The sequence below is a fragment of the Marmota monax genome, unplaced genomic scaffold (genome assembly GCF_021218885.2).
Source record: "Marmota monax isolate L192 unplaced genomic scaffold, Marmota_monax_Labrador192_F-V1.1 WCK01_AAM20220418_F8-fsc00171, whole genome shotgun sequence".
In the NCBI taxonomy this organism is placed as follows: Eukaryota; Metazoa; Chordata; class Mammalia; order Rodentia; family Sciuridae; genus Marmota; species Marmota monax.
Window position 1 is genome coordinate 3,453,028 of NW_026694658.1, and position 16,473 is coordinate 3,469,500.

A 16,473-nucleotide genomic window follows, 5' to 3' on the forward strand; every position below is an offset into this window, starting at 1 on the left:
ATACAGAAGTGGGAAATGATTCCCTTAGCTTTGCCTCAGAGTTAGGCCTGGCCATCCCAGGACACAGGGCTGGAAGATACATGAACCCCTGGATCCAGAGCCCCTGAGCATCCTCTGGGTAGTGGGTGAGGTGAATGGACAAAACAGGCTACAGTAGACCAGTGCTACAGGATGACAACAGAGTTACAGGTGGTAGAAAGAGCCAGACACCATCTTGGGATTTCCTGAAATGACTTCAACCTTTCCAGTGTCTGTTCTACTGTCAAGAAGGACAGAATATCCAGAGAGGGAGGGGGAAGCCAGCTAGGGTAAGGAAGACAGAGGAATGTGAGAAGTAGGCTTCCCCCAGGCCCAAGGCTTCTGAAGTCCAAGGCCTTGGCCGCCCAGCAGGGAGCACTGGGCTCATCAGTCTTAAACACCAAGGGAAGAAAGGGAAACAATGACCCTGGCTGCCTTTCTGCGTTTACAGAGCAGCTACAGGGTCTGTTTTCTTATGCATGCAGACAGCTTCTAAATTATGCATTTCCCTCGAGTAGAATTATTCCTTTTCTCACTTCTCTTCTGTAGGAAACCCCCCCCAAAAAAAGTTCATAGGCAGAAGTTTCTGGTTATGCTCAACTTCAAATCTGAATCCCAAAACTTATTCAAGGCTACTTTCTGCAGAATAAGCATTTACACTCTGTATTCAATGTGAGTGTGTCAGCCAGGCACCAAGACACATGCCTGTAATCCCAGTGACTCAGGAGATGGATACAGGAAGATTGCAAGTTCAATGCCAGCCTTAGCAACTTAGCAAGGCCCTTAAGTAATTTGGTGAAACACAGTCTCAAAATAAAGGCCTGGAGATGTGGCTCGTGGTAAACTGCCAGAGTTAAACCCCCAATACCCATTTTTAAACATGTAAGTGTGTCCCAAAACACACACACATGCACACTCACTGTTCACCATGGCTCTGAACTTAAAACACAGGAGAACAAATCCACCATGTGAGCAATGGCCCAGACTGTCTGGTGCTTGAAAATCCTGGAAAGTCTAGACAAGCATTAGCCTTCAATGTGATACAAGTGCTCTGCTCCCCCCACCTTTTCCCCCTTCCCTGTAACTGGGACTGAACCCAGGGCCTCCCCCAAGCTAGGCAGTGTTGTACCACTGAGCTACCTGCCCTCACTCAGCTCTTTAATATGAATCCACAGGCATCCTGAAGATGTGACCCCTTCCCTGGGAAGAAGCAAAGGAAGAGGGAAATTACTGGAAAATGCCTCTTGTTGAGACCCAGGACAAGCCAGAAGGAATGAGAAAGAGCAGGGGGAGAGGAAGGTGACACCGAAACAAGAAAAGGCCGGTGTGGCTAAGAAGAAAGGAAGGAGCAGGCTGAAATCACAGAAGTTATCTTTCAGCCAGGGACTGAAGAATATATATCCACCTGGTGCTGCCTTCTTCCCTTCTCAGGGAAAACTGAGAAACCTGCTTGTTTGAGTCAATTCTTAGAAAGGAAAATTTAACTGGTGATTTTTTTTTAAAGGGGTGAATTAAGGGTACAGGTCTATAGCGCATTTAAGTTTTGGACTTTGATCCCTACTGAGGGGGGGACAGGGTCCAGGGGCTTCATGAATCCAACCCGTTCAGCATTTTGTGGAGTCCAAATTGATCTCCAACAATAATCAAATTAACTCGGTATTTTAAAGCCTCAGGGCACATGTACAAATTAAACAGCATTTTAAGTGAACTAATAATCCATCACAGTGGAAATTAAAGAAAGATTTGCTACCACCCCCAGCTGGCTCAGCATGGAAAGAAAAAACGGGAAATATTATGATTAAAAACAAAGATCTCAGATACACCACCTCAAGAGCCAAAGGCAGAGGGAGCGCACTCGGAACCTGGCTGGCCTGCCTGACAGACAGGCCCCTTTCATCAGGGGCCACAGTTCCAGCTGGAATTTAGAATGGAGCCTTCTGAGTGTCACCAGGAGAGAAGGGTAGTAGGTACGCATTTTTTAATCAAGCCATGAAGAAACTGAGGAGTGCTGTGTTAGCCAGACCAGACCATCACACATGGCCACAGAAACTGACCAGGCACATGGAACTCACGAGAGGAAGCAACTCCTCCAGACTGGACCAGGCCATCCTCGAGGTGTGCCTCTGTATCATTGTTTCCATGGGGTGTTTGGCGGAAAGTAGGTGAAGACTGGAATACAAGTGGACTCTGAGTTTCATTGCTTTTCTGCTTTCAAATCAAATTGAACCCAAAGCCTGTGTGTAGCTAGATTCACCCTAGTGGAATGGGTGGCCTGCCGCCTCCATTGGGACTCTTTATTCTGTATTGAAGCACCCTACAAGATGGTGCCATGGAGACAACATCTCCCCAATCCCAGAATGACCTTTTCAAGGTGAGACCAGCTGGTGACGACACTGAAAGATGCATGGAGTGTGCTGAGATGAAAGTCTTCCCAAGAGGTGGCTTCATTGGAGGCCATGCTGTCAGATTTATGCAACCCTGACAAGCTCGTAAGCCTCTTTCTCCTTCAAATCCACCCTCTGCATTTTAGCCATTGTTGTCTATCGTAAAAGCAGATCTGATGATGTCATTATTCTCATGATGTTCAGAAAGGCAATACAGGGTAGTGGCTCACAAGACTTGGAAGCAGTTTCTAATCTCAGCTACATCATTTGTTAGCTGTGCAACCTTGAAGAAATTACTTAAGCTCTCTGGATCTCAGATCATAATATCTACTAGATAAAGCTCTTGTGAGGATTAACTAAATTAAGAGATACAAAGCACTCAGCATGTGTGCCTGGCATGTAGTAACCATACAATAAATTCCAGGTATGTATTCCAAGTACTTAGGATTTGGGCAACTCGGATGAAGCTCTTTATAGTTCCCAACACTCCATACCTAATTCACATGCCCATGGCTTTGTTAATGCCATTCCCTCAATGTGACACAATCTTCCCACCTCTCCTCTCCAGACCCTCACTTGTCCCCTAAAACTCAGCTCATAGGTGCTCATATTCAACAGATGAATAAAGAAAATGGGGGGGGCCTGGGGTCATAGCTCAGTAGTAGAGCACTTGCCTAGCATGCATGAGGCACTGGGTTTAATCCCCAGCACCACATAAAAATAAACAAACAAAATAACAGTATTGTGTCCATCTACAACTAAAAAAAGAAAAGATATATACACAATGGAATATTAATCAGCCATAAAAAGAATAAAATTATGGCATTTGCTAGTAAAAGATGGAACTGGAAACTATCATGCTAAATAAAATAAGCCAATTGCAAAAAAAAAAAGGTCAAAAGTTCTTTTTGATAGGTGGATGCTAACCCATAACCACGGAGGGTATGGAGGAGAAGTATAGAAGTTCATTGGATTAGACAAAGGAGAATGAAGGGAAGGGAGGGGGGATGGGAATAGGAAAGACAGTAGAATGAACTGGATATAACTTTCCTATGCTCATATATGAATACACGGCCAGTGTAACTCCACATCATGTTCAACCACAAGAATGAGATCAAGACTGTAATGGGTTGCACCCTATGTATGTATATAATGTCAAAATACACCTTACTGTCATGTATCTAAAAACAAATTTTTAAAAAAGAGACCACTCAAATGTCACCTCAACATTAGCTCAATGGCCCCTTCTGTGTTTACCTGGCTTAATCCTCTTGGAATTCTTTTTCTGCTTCTGCATCTTCTACTAGAGGGGTCACTTGTGGTCCTTGTTGTACCCCCTGAGCTCAACAGCATAGCAGTCACTAAACACCATCACTGAAATGAATTTCCTCTGCTTCTCACTGGACCGGGAGCTGAACCAGTTCACCTGTCTGCAAAGGTAGCACACATGAAAGAGGTCCCCTCCACATAATGAAGAAGGAGGCAAAGTCACCCTGGGTCCCAGTGCCTCACACATGCTAGGCAAGTGCTCTACCGCTGAGCCCCAGCCCCAACTGTTTTTTATTTAAATTTTGAGACAGGATCTTGCTGAGTTACTTAAGGCCTCACTAAATTGCTGAGGCTGCCTTTACTGGGTTTACAGTTGTGTGCCACCATGCCTGGCTTAGAGGTGACCTTTTAAATCCTAGAAATTAATCAAAGGAGGTCTGTAATTGGCATCCATGCCTATTCTTTACATCACTGAGGCTATGTTAAAAAAAAAAAAATAGCAGCAGCAGTCAAGCACAGTGGCACACACCTCTAATCTGGAAGGCAGGACCATGACTGAGTACCCATGTTCTGTTCAACCATCCATGAGGAATGTGAAAAGCCCTGATAAACAGTGGTGGCAGTGGAAGGCGAGCTGGCAAGCCAATTCTGAGACTAGAAAGCGAGAAAAAGAGCAAGAGATCAAATGCCTGTGGAAAGCCTGTAACCCACCAGTGTTGTCCTCCTTACCCAGCCTAATCGCACCAGAATCCTGAACCCAGAGAAGGCAGGAGAGACCCACGATCTCTGGTCCGCCACACAGGAAGAGCGGACAGCAGTGCAGACATCAGCACAGGATCTAGAGGCAGATGGACTTGGATTCAGTCTGGGTTCTTCTCACTAGCTGCATTACCACTGGGCAAATAGCCTGAAAGGAGATAACAACAGTGTCTACCTCCTAGAGGAGACAAAAGAATCAAATGATGCAAGTGAGGCATTCAAACACAGCACCTGACACCTGGTCAATACTCAATAACCTTGATTAGTTACAACCATCCTTCCCAGCAAGGGAGAAAGAGTGAAGGAGCTGTTCCTATGCACACAACCAAAGGCAACATTGTTCCTGTGCCCCAGGTTGATTCACAGTGGTTAGGAGGTTAGGGCCTAAACTAATCCACTTAAAGATACATTGTGCTTTAAGTAGGCTTTTGTAGCTTAACTGGGGACCTGATATTATTGCTGTCATTCCAAACAACAGAACACTCCACCACTTAGTGCATCAGACAAGTTACCTACGGGGTCTGTACTGACTGCTAATCTCAGGATGGGGCCCCACTCTTGAAAACTACGCTGAAAATCCTCTATTAAAACTGCCACAAGCTGATGTGCAAGATACACAGAAAAAAAATCAATATCATCATTTTATAGATACCTCTTTTATAGCACTGACCCAGGTGGTACTTCAAATCCATCTAGCTGATAATAAAAAACGAGTCTGAACTGTCAAGGAGGCATTCTCCCTGATAAACAAAGCCAACCATTCATCTCAAACCTGGACACAGGGTCTAGTCTTGATTTCAGGGGGATTATTTGATAGACAATACTCCTACATGATCTCTAGGATTTCTTCTGCTCTTTAAAGTCCTGATTCCATGTGCAATGATGCCTGCCAGCTGAATCCTGCAGTCCTGCCCCAGAGCAAAGTATCCATCCACCAATCTTCATTTTGTTAAGGCCTTGATTTTAGGGAGATCATAGAACATGACAGCATTACAGAGGCCCTTCTGAGAGAGATGTAATATGCCTTTCCAACATCTGTTCGCAGAGCAATGTTTTTACTGTGGGATCAGTTTGACACTTCACCTGGGGAGGACTCCATGTAAGACTTGCATCTGTTAGAACATCTGCATATAAGAGGAGTTCCCCTTGAACATCTTGCAACTTGTATGCCATTTACTAGATATCAGAAGTAGCTATTGCTGAACAACTATCAAGTAGATCAGATATTACTTCAGGTTTCTCTACATTTTCAATTTTAAAAATAACAAATCCAGAGATGGTGGCATATGCCTTTAATCCAAGCAAATTCAGGAGGCTGAGGCAGGAGGATGGCAAGTTCAAGGCCAGCCTAAGCAACACAGTGAGACCTTGTCTCAAAACAAAAATTAAAAAGGGCTGTGGATGAAGCTCAAAGGTAGAGTACACCTGGGTCCAATCCCCAGTACCAAAAGAAATAAGCAAAAGAACTCAAAAGTATCTGAGATTAATTACAAAAACATACAGAGGGCTGGGATTGTGGCTCAGTGGTAGAGCACTTGCCTAGCACAGGTGGGACCCGCCCGGGTTCGATCCTCAGCACCACATAAAAATAAAGGCATTGTGTTGTGTCCATCTACACCTAAAACTATAATAAATATTAAAATATATATATATATAAATATTAATATATATATAATATATACAACACAATAAGATTTAAAATAAATTAAGAAATTAGGATAGTAAAATTAAAAACAAAAGGAGAGTCTGGACATAGACATAATTACTGAAGTTACACTTGGCTTTGAGCTCATTTAGTGGACATGATTCCCAGAATGTCTCAAGAGCTCCTAGCCCATAACCCCCTTGCAAGATTCCTTTGAGCTGGGCACCCTGGTGCAAACCTGTAATCTCAGCAGCTTGGGAGGCTGAGAGAGAAGGACTGCAAGTTCAAAGCCAGCCTCACCAACTCAATGAGTCCCTATGCAACATAGCAAAACCCTGTCTCAAGAAAAAAAAAATTTTAAAGGGAGTGGGGGCTGGGGATGTGGCTCAGTGGTTAAGCACCCCTGGGTTCAATCCCTGGTATTAAAAAAAATAAAGTTGTTCCTTTGAGAGACAGCATAACAAGTATCCAAGTACAACTGAGTAAATGGGATTCTACAGAGTCAGGTCAAGCCAGGAGAGGCCAAAGACTTGTTTTTCTGATTGTCTTGCTGGATCCACTGATACAATACGGATCCTCCAGAGGAGTGGAAGAGCTACAGGGCTTTCCAGTAAGGCCTCCTGAACATCATTTACCCTAACTGGGATCTTGAGTAGCAAAAGAATGGGCAGCCTCCAGATGCCAGGTGCAAACACTAATACCTTCGGCTGCTAACCCTGTAGCTTGGTGCAGTGTTCAGCTGCTTTCTCCTGAAATATCATGGCTTCATCATGCTCTTCCACCTCTCTGAACCTCAACCTTTTGGGCTGGGGTGTGGCTCAGTGGCACAGCACTTGCCTTGCATGTGCAAGGCCCGATCCCATGCCCAGCATTGCAAAATGGAACAATACCATTATCATTTGTTTCCTTTGCCCCTGTCACCTTCACCCCAATTCTGTTCCTTCCTCTTGAAGGCCGGTTGCCTAAGCAGGAAACACCCTTTCCTCCCTCTCCCTTCCACATCAAACTTCATTTCTCCCCTAGACAGTTGGTTCTCTCTCTTAAACCCCCCTTTCCATTGCTCTCCTCAGTCACCAGCAGCCACCCCTCCCCCCCCCAGGCCCATCCACTATCACAGTGAAGTACTGTGCTTGCTCCCTAACTGGACTCCCTGACTCAGCTCTCACCTCTCCAGCCCATTCTAGAATTCTATTTATAAAATACAATCTAATCACATCTCCTCATGTTTCTAAATCTCCAGTGGTTTCCTAGCAGCCTATAGGACATGGTCCAACCTGTCAGGTGACATGAAGAGCCTGTTCCCAACTCTGTATTCTCATCACTTCCCCAAACTCCAGTCTAAACCTGTTTGCCTAACACACCAAGTCTGGTCACTACCCTGTGCTTTTTCTCAATGTTTCATTACCTCCAATGTCTTAACCTACCTTCTGTGCTTAGTAAATGCCTATTCATCCTCTAATACCCAGCTCAAATACGACCCTAAGCAGAGCTGGTGGACCCTGCTGCCAGCAAAGAAAAACTTTACCTTTATCTGGGATGGCATTTTATTACATTGCTCATGAGTCTCTCCTCATCAGACTGGGAACTTCCTGCAGTCAAAAGTCCAGTCTTTGGCTGAAGTACTAATTGCTTTTGTGCTAATTGTTTACAAAGAAAAAAAAAAAAGTCTAGTCTTATGGGGCATCCCTCAGTGTGTTCCTCAGGATTTAGTGTCCAAAACATTAGTTTTTTTGTTTTGTTTTTTTTTTTTTTGCACCAGGAATTGAACCTAGGGGTGCTTTACTGCTGAGCTGCATTACCAGCCTTTTATTTATTTATTTATTTATTTATTATTCTCATTTTGAGACAGAGTCTCACTAAATTGCTTAGGGCCTCACTAAGTTGCTGAGGCTGCCTTTGAACTTGCGATTCTCCTGCCTCAGCCTCCTGAGTAACTGAGATTAAGGGCATGCGCCACCATGCCCAGCACATTGGAGATTCTTGAAAAATGTTAACTGAGTAAAATGAATAACCATCAGGGAAATCATTCTGCCATATAAAGCTTTTTTTTTCTTTTTAAATCTCCTTAGTTACTGTGCCACTATCCAATACATTTAAAATATCTAGTTCTGAGCATTTCATAGGACTCGCCATTAACACTCCCCCAGATTATAAAGCCAGCCCAATTCCTGGGACACCCATTTGCTGAAACTGGTTGATGATGTCTGAAACTTAGTACTGCGGAGTTATAGATCAGATGAGCCACACCATGTGAACCTCTGACAGTTTTACCAAGCTGCTGTCAGACAGCAGACACATTTCTGTTACTGCCACTCCTAGCCCTTCACAGTTTTAGACTACCCCATAGGGCATTTTCCCAAGTGGCCTAAACCAGTCTGGCACTGACTTTTGGACCCCTATAGAAACTCTCAGACTTCTAATCTAGGAGTCTCCTCCCAGGGTGGTCCCCACAAAACCCCCAGGGCAGTCTGAGCTGCTGCTCTAGGCAAGACTCAGAGAAAAATGAAGGTCAAGCTTGCTTTAGGCCAAGAAGGAAAGGGATCCTTTTCTTTCCCAAGCAGGATGGGGCCTGCCTGCAGTCCCAACAACTTGGGAGGATGAGGAGGGAGGATTGCAAGCTCAAGGCCAGCCTGGGAAAGTTAGCAAGACCCTGTCTGAAATTAAAAAATAAAATGGGCTGGGGATATATAGCTCAGTGGTAAAGTAACTCTGGGTTCAATCCCCAGCAAAGAGAGAGAGAGAGAGAGACAAAGAAAGAAAGAAAACATGATCTTAGAAAATTAGATGGGTGATATAGCTTATCCTCAGAAGTTATTTCACCAGGGAACACTTCCCAACTCCCACTAAGTCAGGTCGCCTATTCCACACACTCGGCGATATTGACAATTGCTGTTTTTCTTTTGTTGAAGTGATTATTTGATTGTATTCATGTTTCCCAAACTCAGATATCTGCAGAATAAATGAATGTCTTTTGGACTATGGGCACTGTGTGACCTTGATTTCTCTTTAACTGCTGGTCCCCAGGGCACAGCTGGGGCCCCAATTAGCTACAAACCATCCATCACAAATCTGCCAATACAATTCCCTTGTTCAGCTGTCAGCACGCCTTTGGCTTTCTCACTTTCATCTCCCCATTCAAATAAACCCAAAACTCTAGACTGACACAGGAGGCTGGGCCCCCTGCCTTTCCACAACTGGAATTTGGAAACTGAACTTTTTAGAACTCAAGAGTAAAAAATGGAAGAGGCATCTTCAAAAGGATGCTGGTATGTCTAAATACCCAATCACCACCAGCCCAAAGATGGATAGATTTTTGTTTTAGAAATAATGGTGTCATTTCATAAAGGACAGGAAAGGGCGCCAGGTGGGAGAAACTGACTCTGCAGTAAATGCCTGGATTTCTTCTCTGTATGGGAACAGCAAGTAGATTTTATAAATAATTAAAGCCTTTTTCCCTTTCAGGCCTGGTACATGGAGGGGAGACAAGCACACTGCCAATATGGCTTTGTCGTATAATTCAAGAAGCCTCCACAAAGCTGGTTGTTTAATGGGTCAGCCTTCCTACTAGATTGTGAGCTATTTCTGGCCAGAGACACTGTCTGGTTAATCATCCCTCATTACTAGCCCAAAGCATGGCATGAAGTACAAGCTCAGGAAGCCTTGGTTGAAGGATGAGCAGTGGGGAAGGGAAGGAAAAGGCCCCAGCAACTGCCAATGAGCCTCTGGATGCTACAGCTTATTAATTCCCTATTATGGGTCAATGAAGGGACAAGAACTTGATATGCATCATTATCTCTATTCTTCATAACAACCCCCCCAAAAAAGAGAAAAGAATAGAAAAAACTTTGCAACTCAAAAAGTCAGGCATTATGGGGCTGGGGCTGAGGTTCAGAGGTAGAGCACTTGCCTGGCACGTGTAAGGCACTGGGTTCGATCCTCAGCACCACATAAAAATAGATAAGATAAAGGTATTGTGTCCATCTACAAAAAGTGGGGGCATTATGATAATTATCCCTTTTTATAAAGGGAGGGGAATACTGGGAATTGAACCCAGAGGCGCTTTATCACTGAGTCACATCCCCAGCCCTTTTTTATTTTTTGAGACAGGGAGTATGTTCTTTAGGGCCTCACTAAGTTACTGAGGCTGGCCTTGATCTTGCTATCCTCTTACCTCAGCCTCCCAAATCCCTGGAATTACAGGCATGTGCTCAGGGTGCTGGCAGTTATCTGTTTTCTAGATGAGGAAAAGGCTCAAGAGAAGTCAAACTATTTGCCCAAGGTCACTTAACTAAAAAGGACTAGACTGGAACTCAAGTCCCTTCCCACTCCCAACTGGATTCTTCCTACCCAGACAAGCCAGAGAGGTGCCTGGGGAAGCAAAACTTTGGTCCTTTAACCTTCTAGAACTTTCAGCAAAATAGGAGAGTTCCAGTAAACTAATAATAATGTCAAAAGAAGATGCTGCACCCTCTTAAAACACCAGACTCAGTGCTCCAACATTAAATTGCAAAAATGAGAGAAAATCCAAAAGAAAAGGAACCAGAAGGTAGGACAATAGATGAGCACAAGACATAGCTGGGTTTTGGTTCTTGGTGGTGGAACATTTAGTTCCAAGGCTGCAGTTAAGTCTGGGCCTTTTTTACTCAAATCCTAAAGGAAAAAATTAAGAGTCTCATGAGTAAAACTAAAAGCACCATTGAATTTAGGTTTACATAATGCACATTTACATACCCTTAATACAGCAAATACTGAAAAATAATTCATTTATACCTTAAGTTCCATCTGGCAGTGGGTCAAGTTAGAGAGGGTCCCCAATGGACAAACACCAAGGTAATAAAAGAAGAGACAAAGGGGAGACAAATATAATGAATGACGAGGGCTACAAAGAAAAGGAAGAGGCAAAAATAGAGCAAGGGAAAGGTAAGGCCAAGGATGTTTGGTGATTTCTGCCAAGGTGATTAACCACTACCCTAGGGGTTTCCAGAACCCAGACATGTGTGGAGTTGGCTGCATTAGGAAAATGCAAGTGGGGGAAATAAAAGCTGCAGGAAATATTAGGGTGGGGTAGGGTGTGGGTTATTACCATTTGTTTTTATTACAGATTCCCCATTCTGAAAATAAAATATTTTTTGTAGGTCTTTGGTGAGCCCCAGGAATTCTCATGGCAGCCAGGAGGCTGAGGTAAGAGGATAGCAAGATCAGGGCCAGCCTCAGCAACTTAGTGAGGCCCTAAATAATATAGACCCTATCTCATAGTCTCCTATTCATGATACTTTTTAATTCATGTCAGTTGGCCACTGTTCACAGCTAGCTCTACATCCATAAGTGTTCTACTATGAGCCAGGCACAGTGGCACACCCTTGTAATCCCAGTGACTCAGGAGGCTGAGGCAGGAGGATCCCAAGTTCAAGCCCAGACTCAGCAACTTAGCGAGACCCTGCCTCGAGAATATATAAATTTTAAAAAATTTTAAAGGCATTCCACTGTGAATGGAAGTCGCAGCTCCCTGCCATTGCTCTTAGCTGCGGCAATGGCAGCCCAAGCAGCACCCCCCGCATTCTCTTTCCCATATCTCAAGTACCTGCTGAGCACTCTTCATACATTCCCTCTCCCCTTCATACCTTGTGCCTTTGCATGCAGTTCCCCCTGGTGTGCTCCTGCATTTTTAAATCTTCTTTGTTCTTTACGAGACCACCTCCAATAAAGGACCAAGTACTTGCTATGCATTATTATCTCACTTCTTCACAACCCAGAAAAGCATAGGAAAAAAATTTGCAGCTCAAAAAGGTAGGCATGATTATGATTATCCCTGTTTTCTAGATGAGGAAAAGGTTCAAGATAAATTAAACTGTTTGCCCAAGGTCACACAACTAGAAAGAACTAGTACCAGGACTCAAGTCCCTTTCCACTCCCAAAATGGATCCTTCCTACCCAGACAAGCCGGAAAGAAGACCTGGGGAAATGAATCCTTGGTCCCTGGAATGTTTCTGTATGTTTAAATTCTCTTCCTCGGGCTGGGGTTGTGGCTCAGTGGTAGAGCGTTTGCCTAGCACATTTGAGGCACTGGGTTTGATTCTCAGCACCACATATAAATAGATAAATAAAGGTCCACCAACAACTGATAAAATATTTTAAATAAATTCTCTTCATCCTTTACAGGACTACCTCCAACCAAATCAGCCTTCTTTTCCACATCTCTGTAATGACTTTAAACTCTTGCTACCTTGTACTCTGGCTGTTTGGAGAATATGCTCTTATGGGCAGGGTCCATAGCTTAACTCATCTTTATCTCCCAAAGGCCTTATTATCTGTTGAATGATTATTACCCAAGAAAATAAAACAAAACCAAGGTTAAATTTAAGCTCTAGGACAGAGGTTACTCTTTCCTACTGGCAACTGAACCCAAGGGCACTCTACCACTGATGTATATCCTCAGCAGCGCAGCCCCCGCCCCCGCCCCACCGCTTTTTTAAAATATTTTTTTAGTTGTAGATGGACTCAACACATTTATTTATTTATTTAATGTGGTGCTGAGGATCAAACCCAGTGCCCTGCAAGCATTCTACCACTGAGCCCCAACCCCAGCCCCAGCTCTTCTTATTTCTTATTTTGAGACAGGGCCTCGCTAAGTTGCTGAGGCTGATCTTGAACTTGTGATCCTCCTGCGTCCGCCTCCCCAATGGCTGGGATTACCAGCATGCAACACCACACCCACCTTCATGGGCTATCTCTACAGTCGGGCCTAGAGAAATTTCTCAGAACATATAAGAGAATGACAAGGAAGAAGTGCAACTTTAAGCCAGAGCCGCACCTCCATAGCAGAGTGCTTCTTTGCCCCCTAACAGACAGAAAGTAACTTTGCCTAATGTGGAGAGATGATGAGTGACATTTGGGGTTTGGGTCAGGAGTTTGTATTCTTCTGAAATGTAGAGTAGGAAGGGCCCTTAGCCTGATAAACAAGAGGTATGTTTTGTTTCTGTTCTTTCCCCTAATTAGTGCCAGTGTCTTAAGCAAGTCCTCTTCATCTCTTTGAGCCTCACTGCTTATATCTCTAAAATGAAATACCTAAATGCATTTTTATACCAATCCAAGATCTATCCAGCTTGTATCTAAAGTCACAAGTCATTCACTTGAAATTAGAGAAAACAAAAATTAAAAGGTTAACCCTGGAAAAAAATTAGGATGCAGGGCCCTATACAGTTACTAAAATCAAGCCACAAATGTGGCTCTGCACTTCCTGGCAGCCAAAGCAAAAGGAGAAATGAGCAGTTATAAATTTCCAATTGTCCACAAAGAAAAAGCAAACCAGTTCCCTGGGAGAGGCAAAGCTTTTCCTGGCACCATGTTCTGAAAGAATTTCTCCCATGAACTTCTTAAAGGGAACATAAAGAGAGGTTGCATTGAACGTCTTCAATAATATAAACCCTTATAAGAACAGTAGAAATGAGTTATATAAAGCTATTTCTGACAGTGTCCTTCTATGAACATAAAAACAGACATTGAAGTTTTCTCAGTAAAAACAGTTCTAGAAAGGCTGAGATAATATGGCCCAACTATGTAGCTGTATCGAGGATAAAGCCAAGATGGCCAGGTCAACAGGTAGACAAGACTTCCTTCTGAAATTTTCAAATAGTCCTTCTTCCAAGCAGGTGCTTGTTAAGAGATGGGCAGCAGGCAGTTTGTAATTACATGATCTTTAAATTCCATGCCAGTTCTGATTTATGTGGCATTTCTGGTTTCCATTCATTTACTTATACTTATGTAAGATCTGGGAGTCTTCCTCTCCCCCTGCCCATTCCTGAATCAATGGATTAGGAACAGATTTCTGCCAGCCATAGGAGACTCCAACCACTAACATGCGTGTTATTATTAGCTAGCTGGGTGCTTATGTGCCAGGCTCTGTGCCTGGTTCCCCTGCATTCTCTCACTTAATCCTCCCATAAATCCTGTGTGATAGGAACTATAATTAGTCCCATTTTACAAATAAGGAATAAAGATTTAGAGAATTTTCGATTGCCCAAGGTCATAGAGCTAATTATCCAGTTCTTTCTGATTCCAAAGCCTAGGCTCTTAGCCCCGTGGCTAGTGTCTCCTGGTATTAGTGAAATGTGATTTCTGATAGAAATGCTAATGTTTGTCAAGAGAAAACAGTGAGGCCTAGAGAAGGTCAGGGGAAGAGGCAAGCCTTGTTTATTAACAACTACAAAACGCTAATAGAGCTTTTGAAAGCTTTGGCAACTTATAAATGGAAAAAAGCAATGACAAATAGTGTGAAAAGCAGAAATTACAAAAGAAAAGCTAATTCTGAGAGAGTAGTTTCTTATCCTGGGAAAAGGAATTTTAGTCTCTTTTCCTGGGACAAGAAGGTACTTTTGCCAGGCACCAAGGCACACCACTGTAACCCCAGCAGCTGCTGAGGCTGAGGCAGGAGGAGTTCAAAGCCAGACTCAGAAATTTAAGTGAGGCCCTAAGCAACTCAGTGAAACCCTGTCCCTAATTAAAATATTAAAAAGAGCTAGATGTGGCTCAGTGGTTAAGTGGCCCCTGGGTTCCATCCAAGGGCCCCAAACAAACAAACAAACAAAAAGTCACTTTCCTCTTTTCCTCTTTCTCTTAAAAAAACAAAGCAAATAAAGTGCTACTTTAGAAACTGGAAACCTTGCCTTGCTTGGTCATGCATTCATTCAACCAACAGGTTTTCATCCAGTGCCCACTCAAAGCCAAGTTTTGTCAGCAGAAAGTCAAGGAGCTCTCATTCTTCCATGCAAATAAACAAGTAGACAATATTATTTCTAGATGGTGCTAAAGTGCTTTGAAAAAATTAAGAAGATCAAACGAGGCTGAGGAGGGAGGCAACTGTTCTAGATCACAGAAAGATTCTCTGAAACCCAAGCAAAAAAGGAGTCAGTCATGCAAAAATTTGGAGAAGGGGGATCTGGAAAAGAAGGGCTGACAGTAGAAAACCCTTGGGGCAAGGAAGGCCAGTGCAGCTGCAGCAGAAGGCAGCAGGGTTCACTAAGCCGGGACTAGTGGGAGAAGGTGGAGGAAGGGGACAGGCCATGCAACCCACAGAGAAAGTGGGATTATATCTGAAGAGCTGAAGGGCAAAGGAAAACATTGGTAAATTCTAAGCAGGGGAGTGAATATTTTTTTTTTTTTTTTTGGTACCAGGGATTGAACTCAGGGGCACTCAACCACTCAGCCAAAAATCCCCAGCCCTATTTTGTATTTTTATTTAGAAACAGGGTCTCACTGAGTTGCTTGGCACCTAGCTTTTGCTGAAGTTGTCTTTGAACTCAGGATCCTCCAGCCTCAGCCTCCAGAGCTGCTAGGATTACAGGCATGCGCCACCACATCAGGCCTGACTTACTTCTAAGCCCTCCAGAGCTATAGTCACAGCTCCTAGAGAAATTCAGGCCGGTGAAATCCTTTACAGATCCAAGCACTTTACCACCTTTCGTTAAAAATGATACACTGAAAACTGTCAACTCTAACAAAACACCTTTAGCCTACAGGCCCTGGCTGGCTTTTCCATCATTGTAGGCTAAAATTCAAAATGATACCTCTCCCTTTTCCAGAGATTTATACCTGTGGGAGCACCTAGTGGTTGAGTTGATAGACCATAGGGAAATGCTGAGGTAATTTACAAAGGGAAGTGATCCTGAACCTCCATTTGAATCTCACCTGCGCATCTTTTGCCTCTGCTTTTCCTTTCCTAAGGTATCCTAAGATATCCTATCCCTTGCCACATTTGTTGCTTTCTTTTTCCCATATGCTCAAAACTAAATATTCTGAACGTGAGCTATTTGGCCAAACTGAAAAGTATTACATGTAAACAATCCCACAGCTAATGTTCCCGAATAAGGCACTTCTTTACAAGGACCATAGCTGGCCAGATGTGGTGGTACACACCTGTAATCCCAGAGACTCGGGAAGCTGAGGCAGGAGGATTCCAAGTTTGAGCCCAGCCTCAGCAACTTAGTAAGGCCCACACAACAGAGTGAGACCCTGTCTCAAAATAAAAAATTAAAAAAAAAAATAAATAGGCTGGCTGGGGATATTGTTCAGTGGGTTAAACACCCCTGGGTTCAATCCCCAAAGCTCCCTCCGACAAAAAAAGGAATAGCTGAATTTGAATTAGGATAACTTAAGAGTCCTTTTTGAAACTAACTTGCAGCTTTGATTAATTCAAAGCAATTTCTTTTACCGACCTATATGCACACAAGAGGGGGAAACCTAAGATGTGACTGCATCCGTTGTATACATGTTTGTGCTAGAAGGTAGAGGAAACAGCATCAGAAACTGGATGACTAACAAGATCCACCTGCACAAAGGAGCAGTGGGAAAGAACCAAAGCTGAGTAGACCAAGAGGTGTGGGAACTTGTGTCTCTGTTAAT

General features: G+C 43.5%; 1 protein-coding gene across 6 annotated transcripts in view; it reads right to left on the reverse strand.

Annotated features, from left to right (window-relative positions):
- Ypel2 (yippee like 2) overlaps nucleotides 1-16,473 on the reverse strand; it is a 60,724-nt gene that overhangs the window by 40,716 nt on the left and 3,535 nt on the right. For 2 of the 6 annotated variants that reach the window (XM_046423209.2, XM_046423211.2), the window contains exons 2-3: nucleotides 4,401-4,578; nucleotides 3,660-3,832 (exon numbers count right to left, since the gene is read on the reverse strand). The exons of 2 other annotated variants lie outside the window; for them this stretch is intronic. The gene's annotated coding sequence lies outside the window, so the exon portion shown is untranslated. Of the gene's footprint in view, nucleotides 1-3,659; nucleotides 3,833-4,200; nucleotides 4,326-4,400; nucleotides 4,579-16,473 lie in introns of all 6 variants that reach the window. 2 more of the 6 variants (XM_046423212.2, XM_046423213.2) reach the window with 2 other exon arrangements.